General features: G+C 38.5%; 1 protein-coding gene across 1 annotated transcript in view; it reads left to right on the top strand.

The window, feature by feature from the left end:
* LRMDA (leucine rich melanocyte differentiation associated) overlaps positions 1–13,197 on the top strand; it is a 999,454-nt gene that overhangs the window by 813,839 nt on the left and 172,418 nt on the right. The window lies entirely within an intron of this gene.

Here is a 13,197-nt window from a genome sequence, read left to right as displayed (position 1 = left end):
CCTGGGACCCTTGAGTCCGCAGGCCGACGCTCTATCTACTGAGCCAAACCGGTTTCGGCTGAAAGCTAATTTTTTGAAAACCTAAATTACTATGCTAATCAAGGAAATTTGAAGAAAATGCAAAAAAAAAAAAAAAAAAAGGAAAGTCACAGAAATAGGAGAAAATTTAAAGAATCATGAGAACAAATTTTAACTTTGTTCATCCCTGTGCAAATATCTGAAAGTCTAAATTAAAGTGGGTAATTTTCAAGGAAAATATAATTTCCCCAAACTGACAAACAGATTGATTTCCAGAGCTAAAATAAAGTTCATAAATACTTATCATGACCCCCAAAAAGCACAAAGTCTAGGTGGATTTACAGGGAAATTTTATCGAACGTTAGGAGAGAAAATTATTCAGCAGTACTCTGTTCAATGTTTAACAATTGGGTCTCTGAAAAACAAACAAACACAAAAAAGCAAAACCTCAGATCTGTGGTGTTTACCAATTGCTGTGACATGAATATTCCCACCATGACTGATTTCAAGCTACATACGTGATGCTACTTTATGTGGAGTTGGGAAGAGATGTGCACAACCTGGCCTGTGAGCCCCTGCAAGCTGGCTCCTGCACATCACAGGGAAAATTCCAAAGCTATTTCAACCAGAATAATCCAGAGCACAGATTAATAAGTGTGTACTTCCAAATTCTATTTATAGATAGAATTAAACCTTTACATAAAAATTGAGAAGGTTTCATACAAAATAACTAGATAGTTTATTCAATTATGATATATGTACAAAAATCTCAATAAAATAATTATAAACAACACCCAAAAGTATAAAGAGCAGAGTAAAACATTCTGACCAAGTGAGATTTATTCTCAATATGAAATGAAGTTTCAGTATTGGGATACCCATTTATTTATTGAATTGTTTTAAAAGATCTAAGGATGAAAGGCATAATTCTATAGATGCTGGAAGGGCTTTGGCCAAATTTAATAAACATTCTTGATAAAAAAAATACAAAAATAGATGTATGCTTCTGAAATATGATAAAAATCTATCCATCTTAGTCCAATGCCAACATCAAACTTAATGGGCAAACAGAGATATTTCTATTAAAACAAGGGCAACATAATATATCTGTTACATCTACTATTATCACTATTACTGGAAATACTGGCCCGTGGAATTAGGTAAAGAAAGAAACTGCAGGCATGAAATGGAACACATCACAAAATTATCATGTTTACAAATGATTTTATTTGATTTGACAATTGGAAACTTAAAAGAAAGATTAAGAGAATTCAGTGAGGAAGTAAAATACACATACAGAAATCACTAGCCTTTTAATATTAAAACAAAAGCCAGTTAGAAATATTTTAAATGAAAGACTCCATTTACAAAAGCAACATAAAAGGAAATAAAATTGGAATATTATACATTAACGACCATATACAATATCTTTATAAAGAAAATGTTGTAAAACTCTAGAAGAACAGAAAAGAAGGCTTGGAGATATGTACAGACATACAATATTCTTTTATAGGAAAACTCAAGACCATAAATATGTCTATGATCTCTTCGTTAAAATATAATTTCATTACGAAACTATATAAGTATACTAGTATAACGACCAAAAGTTTTTCCTTTTCTCTTTTCTTTTAAACTAGAAAAATTGGATCTAAAGTTTAGATGCGAAGATAATAGCCTAGATTATTCTGGGGGGGGAAATATATATATATATATATTGGGGGAGGGATTAGTCCTACTAGATATTAAGTGTATTATAAAGCATCAATGATTTTTTAAAATGTAGCACTGGCACACAAATCACTCAGCAGACTAATGGAATAAAATGGGAATCCCAGAACAAAAAAATCAAAGGCATTTTTATGTGTGATTTAGTATATGATGAAGTGTTACCTTAAACTGGTGATAAAAGCCTATTCAATATATGTTCTTGGGGCAAATGAGTAGCTTTTTTGGAAAAAAAAAAAAGGATTCATTTCTCATACCTTACACCATGATAAATTACAAATGGATTAAGATTTTAAGTGGTGAAGAAAAATAAACCACGAAAATGCTAAGAGAAAAGACGGAAAAGACAGAATTCAGAAGCCCTGATTTAAAAATGAAAATTTGAAAACTTTAACCTTAATAAAAATATGCTTGACTTTATTTAAAAAAACACACAAACAAACACAACCTTCTCCAAAGAGGACATACAAGTGGTCAGTAGACATATGAAAAGATGCTTAATGTCACTAATGATCAGAGAAAGTATAATTAAAACCACAATGAGATATCATTTTATACAGGTCAGAATGGCTATTATCAATAAATCAACACACTGCAAGTGCTGGCGAGGATGTGGAGAAAGGGGAACCCCTATGCACTATTGAAGGGAATGCAGATTAGTGCAGCCACTATGGAAAACAGTATGGAGTTTCCTCAAAAAAAAATTAAAAATGGAACTGCTTTATGACCAAGCAATTCCACTTCTGTGTATATATCCAAAGAAACCCCAAACACTAATTTGAAAGCATATCTATACCCCTATGTTCATTGCAGCATTATTTACAATAGCCAAGATATGGAGCAACCCCAGTGCCCATCAATGGATAAGTGGATAAAAGAGCTGTGGTACATATATACAATGGCATATTACTCGGCCATAAAAACACACACAAATGAAATCTTACCAGTTGTGACAGCCTGGATGATGTAGAGGCATATGCTCATTAAAATAAGCCAGACAGAGAAAGACAAATACCATATGATTTCACTTATATGTGGAATCTAAAGAACAAAATAAATGAATGGACAAAATTGAAACAGACTCATAGATACAGAGAACAGACTGTGGGTTGCCAGAGGGGAGGAGTCATGGGGGCTGGGTGAAAAAGGTGAAGGGATTAAGAAGTACAAATTGATAGTTACAAGATAGTTACAGAAATGTGAAGTACAGCATAGGGATGATAGTCGATATTATAATAGTTATGTTTGGTGCTGTGGAAATACTGGGGGAAACACTTTGTAAAGTATGGGATTGCCTATCCACTATGCTGTCCACCTGAAACTAATACAAAATAAGACTGACTGTAAACTGTAATTGAAAAATAATTTAAAAAAAGAATCATTAGAAAAATTGGTAAATTTTGAATGGGGTCTTAGAATTGAATGGTAGTATTATATCAATAGTAATTTCCTGATTTTTATGACTATATTACAATTACATAGGAGAATGTACTTATTTATTAAAAATACACTGTAGTATTTGAACGTGAAGGGCATCACGTGAGCAACTTACTCTCAAATGTTAAATAAAGTGCTTTGTACTTTTCTTACATTTCTATTATAAATATGAGATTCTTTCAAATTAAAAAAAAAAAATTAGAAGATGATAAAACCCAGACCAGACCACACAAAGACCCTATAGAAAAGCTGGAATTTTACATCGGAAACCCAATGCACATGCTTTAAAGTTTTATGATACATATTTATACTTAATTGCATAATAACATATGTATACTTCTCAAAGCAAAAAAAAAAAAAGAGAGAGAGAGAGAGGAAGAACTTTTACATAGAAGAAAAAGATTTTACAGTGAGGAAGACATACAGTGAATTTAAAAATATTTGGAAATATGTCACTTACAGTGGTAGATTATGTATATTTTTCTAATACATGAAGAATTCCAAATGCATAAAAAAGTGCCCAACAACTATAAAAATAGATCAGCAATTGCATTCCTAAAAAATACTGGCATATGTGTAAAATGACCTATATACAATAGTATTTATTGTAGAGTAGATGTAATAACTAAACATTAAAGATAGCCAAATATCTGTCAATTTAGAAATGGTTACATATATATGGGACATCCAACCTCTGGAATATTGTGTATCTCTGTTGAAAGAATTAGGAAGTTCTCTACATTGTTACTAGTATATGTAAATCTATGCAACTATGTGAGTCTATGCAGCATATATCAATAAAGGAATAAAGTAAGATACAGAACAATATGCATATAATACTATCCTTTATGCATAAAAGGTATAATGATAAGAATCTATGTTTCTAAAAGACTCTGAAAGATGGATAATAGTGAGTGCCTATGGATGGGGAGAACTAGGCACGTGGGAAGACGGGGGTGGGAGAAATACTATTCACTCTACACTTTATTTCCTCTAAATTTTGAATCATATTCAAAAATAAACAAATTGAATTTAAAAGACAAATAAAATTCATATAGCCTATAACGTAGCAATTACACACATCCAAAGGGAAGTATGCAGAATGGTGTTTATTGCAGCATTTTTCTAGTAGTAAAAAAAGTACAAAGAGAAATTATATGCCTATCAAGAAAGGAATGGTTAAAGTGATTTTGAACACTATGCAGCAGTTTAAAAGAAGTTGAAGGTAAATGAAGTACTAACACAGAATGATCTTCAAGACATATTTTTGAGCAAAAACAATTTGAGCACAAGGCATTTGTATATTGTAATACAATTTATGTAAAAGCACAAAATTGCACACACACACACACACACACACACACACACACTCACATACATGTGTATAAATGCATGGAAATAGTTTTGGAAGGATGGATATAAAACCCTAACAGTAGTTACTTCTGGGAGAAGACCTAAATTGAATTGGGAAAGAATAGAAGAGGGTCAAGAAGTCTAGCTTTTTCAGTATCTGAATTTTCATAAAAATATACTAATATTTTACTCATGTAATAGTTATAATAAAAATAATAAAAGATCTAAAGAGGGTAGGAGCTTTGGGTAATTTGTAACCATTTTGGAGACTTTGAAACTTTGTTTCCCCAAGGCTAGGGATGAAGAAATAGTTTTCCCACCCAAGGTGGCTCAGTGGCTGAGAGTTGGTCTATGAACCAGGAGGTCAGGGTTCGATTCCCAGTCGGGGCACAAGCCCGGGTTGGGGACTCGATGTTTCTGTTTCTTTCTCCCTCTCCCTTCCTCTCTGAATTCAATAAAAATATATATTTTTAAATAAATAGTTTCTGTGAAAACATTCCTTTTCTTCGCCAAATTTAAATAATCTAGTGTTGAGAATCCACAGGAAACTTTCTGTACTCTGTCACTGTTGGGGGATATGATATTCATATGAATCAAATATTCTGGTAGATGAGGAGATACAGAGAAAAATAAAAAGTCAAGAGGTAGATGCATGTAGTGACCCCATGGCTTCTGATTTACTGAGAATGGGAAAGAAGACATCAGCATTAATTATAGGCCACTGTTTATTGAGTGATTTCTTTAGAGCTAGGCACTGTGTTGGTATTTTACATATGTTTGTGGTCTCATTTAATCTTCGCAATATCTTCTAGAGCTGGATATTATCCCCATTTTTACATGTGAGGAAATGGAAGCTTAGCAAGATATTATGTAGCTTACCCATGGTCCCAGTGCTAATATGTCCTTGTGAGACTCAAAACCAGGGCTAACACTGAAGCCTGTATTCTTCCCTCATTCCATGCTGCGCGCCCACCACCCGCCCCCCCCCCCCGCCCCCCTGTAAATAAAACACACTTAACATGCAACTATATGAGTAAATTTTAATCTGCTTCTTAATTTCAGCATTTCAGGAATCCTGTTATGAGCTTCCATTACCAGGGCACTAGTGAAGCATGGAATAAATGATGGCTAATTGGAAATATCTGGTTGACAGAAAGCAGAGTACTACTGCATTTGTAGGAGTGAGTGCTTTTATAAACAGATAAAAGTGTAGCAAAATCACAGGTGTGATTTTGGCATAGCCTCTTTGTTATTTATTGATCTGCATGCTCAGAAGGCCTTTTTATCTCCCATATACAGATTTCAAATTTTCTGTCATTTTTAGCACCAATATCAGCCCTTGCACCCCTCTTTTGTCATCCTATAAATATTGTTTAGATGCATGAGGCAGTTTCCCCCTCCTGGAATCTCCTAGCAAAGAATCAGATCTCTTAACCTGGATTAACACATGCAGAATTTAGGCGTGCTGCCCTGGGGGCTTCCTGGACTACCCCTTTGGTTATAGATTATAAATGCCATTTAGAGAAACCACAAGATGGCTCCTGAGTGTCTAGTAAACTTCAACAACCACCTGAGCGATCCCTCCGTGAGACTGCATAAAACGGAAATAAAGAATGGCAAATAACCCATTGACTATGCACTTTCTCTCCCGCTGAGAGCAGAACGCAGTGCAATGCAATTTCAGTACTTACATGCCTCTGGGGAAAACAGACCCTGAACATCACCGAGTGCAGCACCGGAGAAATGCCTTAGATCTGTGCTATGCTTGGTGTCATAAAACCCAAGCAACCTTAGACTTCCTTTTTGAGCACAATGGACTGGTAATTTTGTTTTGTTATATTATCCACTGAGCATAATGATAATGGGTCACATGCAATTTAAGGAAAAATTAAATCTAATAAGAAAAATATCTAATAAATACTAACAGCATCTTATTTGTAATGTTGTTGGTCTAATCCTTCCATTAACATTTGTTTTTACATATTAAATGATCTGCAATAAGTTGAAACTGAAGATGGCAGTACAAATTAAAACACACATTCTCATAACATATGCATTGTATGACTGCTTGCATGACTTCCCTCAGGCAGGAACTGGGAGATATGGCACATACGAGGGGGTGATGCTAGCACGTAGTGGGAGGTGCTTGGTTTTAGACATGCTCAGCGGTAAAGATGCTCAGTGTAGAGATGGACCACATTCATAACCAGGGATGGGAAGCAAGTCAATGAAAAACAGAGACTGAAGGTTTGAATTCAGCCCTTAAGAAAAAGATACATTTATCCCCTCAAGCCAGGCTTCTTCTGGGCCAGTGGAGGAGGGTGGAGAAGCTTAGGGGAACTCTGGTACCCAAGCAAAAGCATGGGGGTGAGTTCTAGGAAGAGTTAGCTGCCCATCAAGGACAATGTGGTGGGGTGGGCTAGAACTAGGGGAGTGTTTTCAGGAAGCTGTTATTATTAGATAGGTGCCTCTCACGCCTTCATAAGAATCGCCTAGGGAATATCCACAAGGTAAATATGCTGTGTACCTACCTCCAGGGATTCTGACTCAGTGGGTCTGGGGGACACCCTGCATGTGCTATTTTTAATAAGAACCTTGAGTGATTCCGCTGTACACAAGAATTTGAAGACCACCGTGTTAAGGAGTCTCTTTTCCCAAGTCCCCTTGGCCATGAGGTTTAGGAGAGTAGTAGTCACAAACCCTGCTGACTAGTGGCATGGCAGCCACAAAGGTCTTGCCATGTCAGGCCCTCAGAGGTTTCTGAGAAGGACTAAGCAGGCTACAGGAGGCTGAGTTATCATGAAGAATTTGCTGTGCAAGACACTGTGCTATGTGCAGAGACGGTAAGGACCCCTGCCCTCAAGGCATTTACAGTTTAGATCAAGACGGCAGGCAGAACTCAAATAATGCATCGAAGTACTACAAGTGCTATGAAACCTGGGGACACAAAGGGCTTGATCACTGGGGGAGGGCTTCCTAAGTCAACATAGGGCTTGGACAAAGGGCTGGCCAAGGTGTAGAGAATGGGACTTCACAGAAGTGTTGTCGAGAAGTGTGAATATTTGGGTGGTAACCACTGATTGGTTGTAAATGGTGAAGAGGAGGGAAGAGCATCAGATGACCCCCAAGTTTTTGGCCTGAGTGCCTTTGTGGCAGGAACATCCATTTTCTGAGGAATGGTTTGAGAGGAACAAATTCGATCAGACATGTTGAACATGAGCTATCTGTGCCTGCAAATGGAGTTGCTCTAAGTTATGAGTCAACAAACTTTCACTGTAAAGGGGCCAGATGGTTTTGCTGTGATTACTCAACTCTGTCATTGAAACATGCGATAGGTGAGCAAATGAGCATGGCTGTGTTCCAATAAAACTTTATTTACAAAGCAAGTGGTAGGCCAGATTTTGCCCATCTGCCCTAGCTTTAAACTCCTGCTGTAAATGTATGAATGGAATGGCAGATAGATATACATATTGACTCCTACATGTTTGTATACATAGAATCTTTCTCTGTAGTCACAGAATCATCACACTTATTCTATACAAATACTGCATTTCAAGGTTAGTTTAACAAAGAATTTTCAACCTTCCAAAAACCACTCAACGATTACCCATTTATAAAAAGTTAAGTGTGGAAATGTAAATTAAACTACAAGATACATTTTGTATTCACTGATTCAGCAACATTTTAAAAATCTGGCAGTACTAAGAACTGGCAAAGTTATAGAGAAAGAGAAACTCAAAAGCTGTTTTGGTTTTTCTTTTTTTCCTTTATTTTAATTTGATTTATGTTTTCCATCACTTTTTATCCCCTCTATGTCTTCTGCCTCCACCCACCTCCCTCCCTGATATCAAAAGCTATTTTGGTCTGGCTGGTGTGACTCAGTGGTGGAGCATTAACCTATGAACCAGAAGGTCAAGTTGTAGCTCGATCCCCAGTGTGGGATGTGCAGAAGGCAGCCAATCAGTGATTCTCTCTCATCATTGATGTTTCTCTTCCCACTCTCTCTTTCTCTCTCTCGCTCTCTCTCTCTCTCTCTCTCTCTCTCTCTCTCTCCCTCTCCTTCTCTCCCTTCCTCTCTGAAATCAATAATAAAAAATAAAAAAACTACACCTATTTTGGTGAGAGTGTGAATTAGTGTATCTATTTTGGAAAACAACTTGTTATTATCTAGTAAATTTTTAAATATAATTTTTATTAATTTCAGAGAGGAAGGGAGAGGGAGAGAGAGATAGAAACATCAATAATGAAAGTGAATAATTGATCAGCTTCCTCCTGCACACCCCCTACTAGGGATCGAGCCCACAGCCTGAGCATGTGCCCTTGACTGGAATTGAACCTGGGACCCTTCAATCCACAGGCTGATGCTGTATCCACTGAGCCAAACTGGGTGGGCAGTAGTAAATTTGATTATATGCAAACCCTAAGATCCAGCGAGTCAACTTCCAGGACTCTAACCCAGGACAAATGCTTGTACATGCTGAGATTAATAAGAACTGGACTCGTAGCATTGTCTATAATAGCAAAATAAAACAAAAGAGAACAGCAACAACAAAACAGTCAAAAACCTGGAAACAACCCAAATGGTTCTTTAAATGAAGTGGAGGAACATTCAACATGGAGGAATCTATAAAACAAACTCCCTGAGTGATACTCTATGATATTATTTTTATATCAAAAAAAATAAAACAAAACACTATTTTAAAAGGGTCTTTACATATGTGGCAAAACTGAAAAAAAAAAAAAACACAACACATGGGAATGAAAAACTTAAAATTCAATGTTGCATTTACCATCAGTGGTCAGTGGAGGCAAAGAAATCTAATCTGATAGGGAAAACTTAAGGGATTTATTTCTAAGCTTGGTGGTAGGTACACAGATTTTTTTAAGTTACATTTTTCCAATACTTTACACGTGATGTTTGTTCCTTTGCAGTGGAGCAAGCATTGCATGATAATGAAAAACAAGACAAACCAAAATCTTACTGAGTTTCATTACCAATTTTATACTTTTGAGAAATAATTCGCTGAAGACTGTTCTTGTAAAAAGATGTCAGTTTGGGGGAGTGACTTCTTATCTGACTCGTTTTCCTTGCCAGTCACTCACCTCTCCCAGTCACTGAAGGCCAGCTGCTTCCAGCGTTTCCTCTGGGCACAAGGCCCTGGGACTGGGTGTAGCCCAGAGCGGGAGGAGTGGCTGTGCAGGGTCATTTGAGTTCCCCGTCTTAAGGAGAGCAAGCACTGTCTTTGGCGTAGGACAGAATGTGGTCAAATTTCTCCCTGTCACTCAGCGAGGGATCCCGCTGCTGTCTTTATATCCTCCCAGTCATCTGGGCTTACAGGGACACTGTGTAGTGGTTTCGTGGTGTGGAAGCCATTGCTACCTAATTTTTTATTTCTTGAATATCACTTTGTAGTGTCATGATTACAAGGCTTGGAAGAAGATAAATTCTCTGTCTATTCCGAGTATAAATGGGCACTTGAGATGAAACCACCTAGTTAATTTCCCCTCGTTGCCGGAGTAGAATCTGAATCCAAACCACAGCACAACCTAGCCCCTAAATCTCCATTAAAAACCACCTTGGGTCGTCTGGCAAAGCTTTATATAAAGTCAGCCGAGAATTATAAAGTCAAAAGTGAAAAATGGTACAACAAGAAAGAATCATAAAAAAATACTACATCAGTTAAATGTACTCAAAGGCAATTTAGTGTGTTCTGGCACCAGTTCTTATTGATGCAAAGAATGTGATGTGTCAGGGCTGGGCACGAGCATGAAGGAAATGCGGGAGGAAGGATGCAGCTCCGAGCCTCACTCAGGAGCAGCTCTGTGAAGGGGGCCTCGCCGTCTTGCTGTTATACCAGGAATTTCAGGGACAAAATTCTAATTAGTCCAGTCTGGACATCTTCCGTTCAGTTTTCCCTGGTGTAGCACATTTTTAAAATTAGATTTTTTTTTTCCTTCCTGGAGATAAATAAACCTATAGGCTGCATACATTGGTCATCGGTACTTTTTAAGTGTCCCATCTTTTTGGAGTCACCCCAATTGCTCTGCTTTTTTATATCCACATTCCAAGCTGTGATTGTTTCTGCCTCATCTTCTCCAACACCCTTAGGGTCTCATTAGTCGATATTGATTAGTAATAACCACAGCTGTGATTATGATGCACCCACCATATTATAGGCACTGTGCTTGCACCTGCAAATGCATCATGTCGTCATCCTCACAGACACCTAGTGAGGTAGGTCTGAGTATCAGGCTGATATACAGATGGAGACAGCTAAGGCTCAGAGATGCACAGCTTCTTTGAGTTGACACATTGAGTAGCAGAAATAGGACTTTTCAGGCCTGACTCCTAAACAGGCCCTATGTTAGAAAGGTTGGTTCTCTAACCTCATCAGCAGTGGTGGGAGGGGACCCATACCTCTAGAGAACACAGTTGCAGTAGAGAATAGTATTAGGATGGAGACCTGTGTTTAAATCCTAGCTTTGCCAGTTACTGGCTTTGTGACCTTTGGCAAGTTACTTGACTACTCTGTTTCCTCCTCTCTGTAAAATGGGCATGATAGCAACACCTCCCTAAGTAGGTTGTTCTGAGACTTGTATGCGCTGGTATAAGTTAAGCATTTCAAAGAGTTTCGAGCCCATAGTAAGTGCTATATTTGTTATTGTTGCTCTCCTGCTTCTATCATTATTGTTATCACTGTTGTTGTTGTTATTGTTACTGTTGCTATGGTATCTCTCCTGGAGACAAGATGCCTTCACTGACAGTAGTTGTGAATGGGATGGGCTGAAGGGAAGGTGAAGGATCAGCCCATGTGGCAGGTGAGGGGGTGGATGTTTCCAGGCAAGGCACTCACCTTCCAATCCTACTTTTGTGGGGCCATGGCCACTTTGGGTAGCCCATTCGTCACAAATGAAGCAGTTTTGGAAGGTCAGATGAGGAAGGACACCGGATTTCTTGGGTACCTCCTTTTGGATACTTCCACATTCAAAATCAGGTTCTGGGGCACCTGCTTTTCTTTCCCATCTATGAATTCACACCCGGGTGAGAAGGAAAGCAGTTTTGAGATTTCCTTTGATTCTAGTAGGTCTTAGAGTCTCAGTTTTAGATTCAGGATAAGTGATTGGTTCGATCTAAATGCTTTAGGATCTGAAAGAGATTAGAAAAACTATTCCAGGGCATAAAGGCAGGACAGGAGGGAACCATTAATCTCACGGACATTCAATTCCCTAAGAACTTTTTGGGAATGACCAGAAACAAGTCAGGCCATATGCTGTCCATTTGCAATCCTCTGAGCTACGGACATTTATTTATTTATTTATTTATTTATTTTAATTTTTTATTTTTTTGACAGAACGAGGCCAATGCCATTGCCTCATTTGAGATGGTTCTCAAACTTGAAAAGGAACTGAAAGGTTGAGACATGCATGCAGAGTCCACACAGATGACTTGACAGAGGGAGGCCTGACAAACACCAGGGCTCCCCCAATTGTCAGAAACAGGCGGATGAAGACAGGGCCGAAGCTTCCCAGGCTGGCTTGCGTTTTGGTAACAGAACCATCAGGGAAGGCATAGTTATGCTGTGGAGAGTTCTGAGATGTAGAGAGAGCACGTTAATTGCTCGGCCTCAACTGAGACCTTTCACTCAAGTCATTAATCACATCGCGCAGCCTGGAGCCTTGGCCCCCGAGTTTGATCCTTTAGGCTGCTCTCCTGCTCCAGTCGAAGGCTGGTTCCAGGTGCTGGCCATTTGCGTTTCCCTCCAACTGGGCTGATTTACGAACCCGGAGATGTTTTCTGGTTTTTCCAAATTCTATTCTATTACTTTGTAATAAAGGGGACATGTGATTTCTGGTTCTTTGCAGCTCCTTAGTTTTAACATTCCCACTACCACAGATTTTTGCCAGTTACTCTGTGATCTGGAGGGGGAGAAATGCCCTTCTGTGTTTTGAGTATCAAAGGTAAGACTGTAAAGACTCTTCTTTTTTTCCTTGTGGCTGGAGTGGAAAATTCAAAAGACCTGCAGGAGGCTTTACTGCATTCAACATCTCAGTGCAAATGAAAGGCTGGGAACCTTAGTGACAACAGCTCACCACAGGTGCTGGAGTTCTCCCCATTCCACCCAACACGTGGTCTAGTGCCGTGGTCGGCAAACTGCGGCTCGCAAGCCACATGAGGCTCACAAGCCGCGGTTTGCCGCTCTGTTGACTAATAAGTTTGCCAACCACTGGTCTAGTGTATATTATCAGGAGGCCTTCCATACTCAGGCCAGGGCTCCGGTGACATGTAAGTCAATATGGAAGACTTCACAGGGGAATCCGAGTGTCAGCGGAGGACACTGTAACATTGAGGCTGAACAGGGTGTTGTGAGTGTTACCTGTTTGGCTGAAAGTTAAGCCCCATCTGAGCTGATAAGGGACAACAGATCCTTTGGGAGTTTTCCCAAGTGGCAGAAATGTGTCACAGGAAAGTAATTGGAAATTGATATTTGACATATCTCTGGGTTACTCTTTATTTCTGATAACACTAAAGGGTTTGGCCAAGAATCACTAGTGACTAAAATATAAAATCCTGCAGTTCGTTGCTGATATACAGTCTCTTCTTTGTTGAAAGTAAGCAGCTGCTTTCCGATCCTCTGCTTCCTAACTAGCGCTTCAAGTGCAGAA

This window comes from Eptesicus fuscus, chromosome 17 (assembly GCF_027574615.1).
Source record: "Eptesicus fuscus isolate TK198812 chromosome 17, DD_ASM_mEF_20220401, whole genome shotgun sequence".
In the NCBI taxonomy this organism is placed as follows: Eukaryota; Metazoa; Chordata; class Mammalia; order Chiroptera; family Vespertilionidae; genus Eptesicus; species Eptesicus fuscus.
This window is presented reverse-complemented; position numbering and strand designations above follow the sequence as displayed.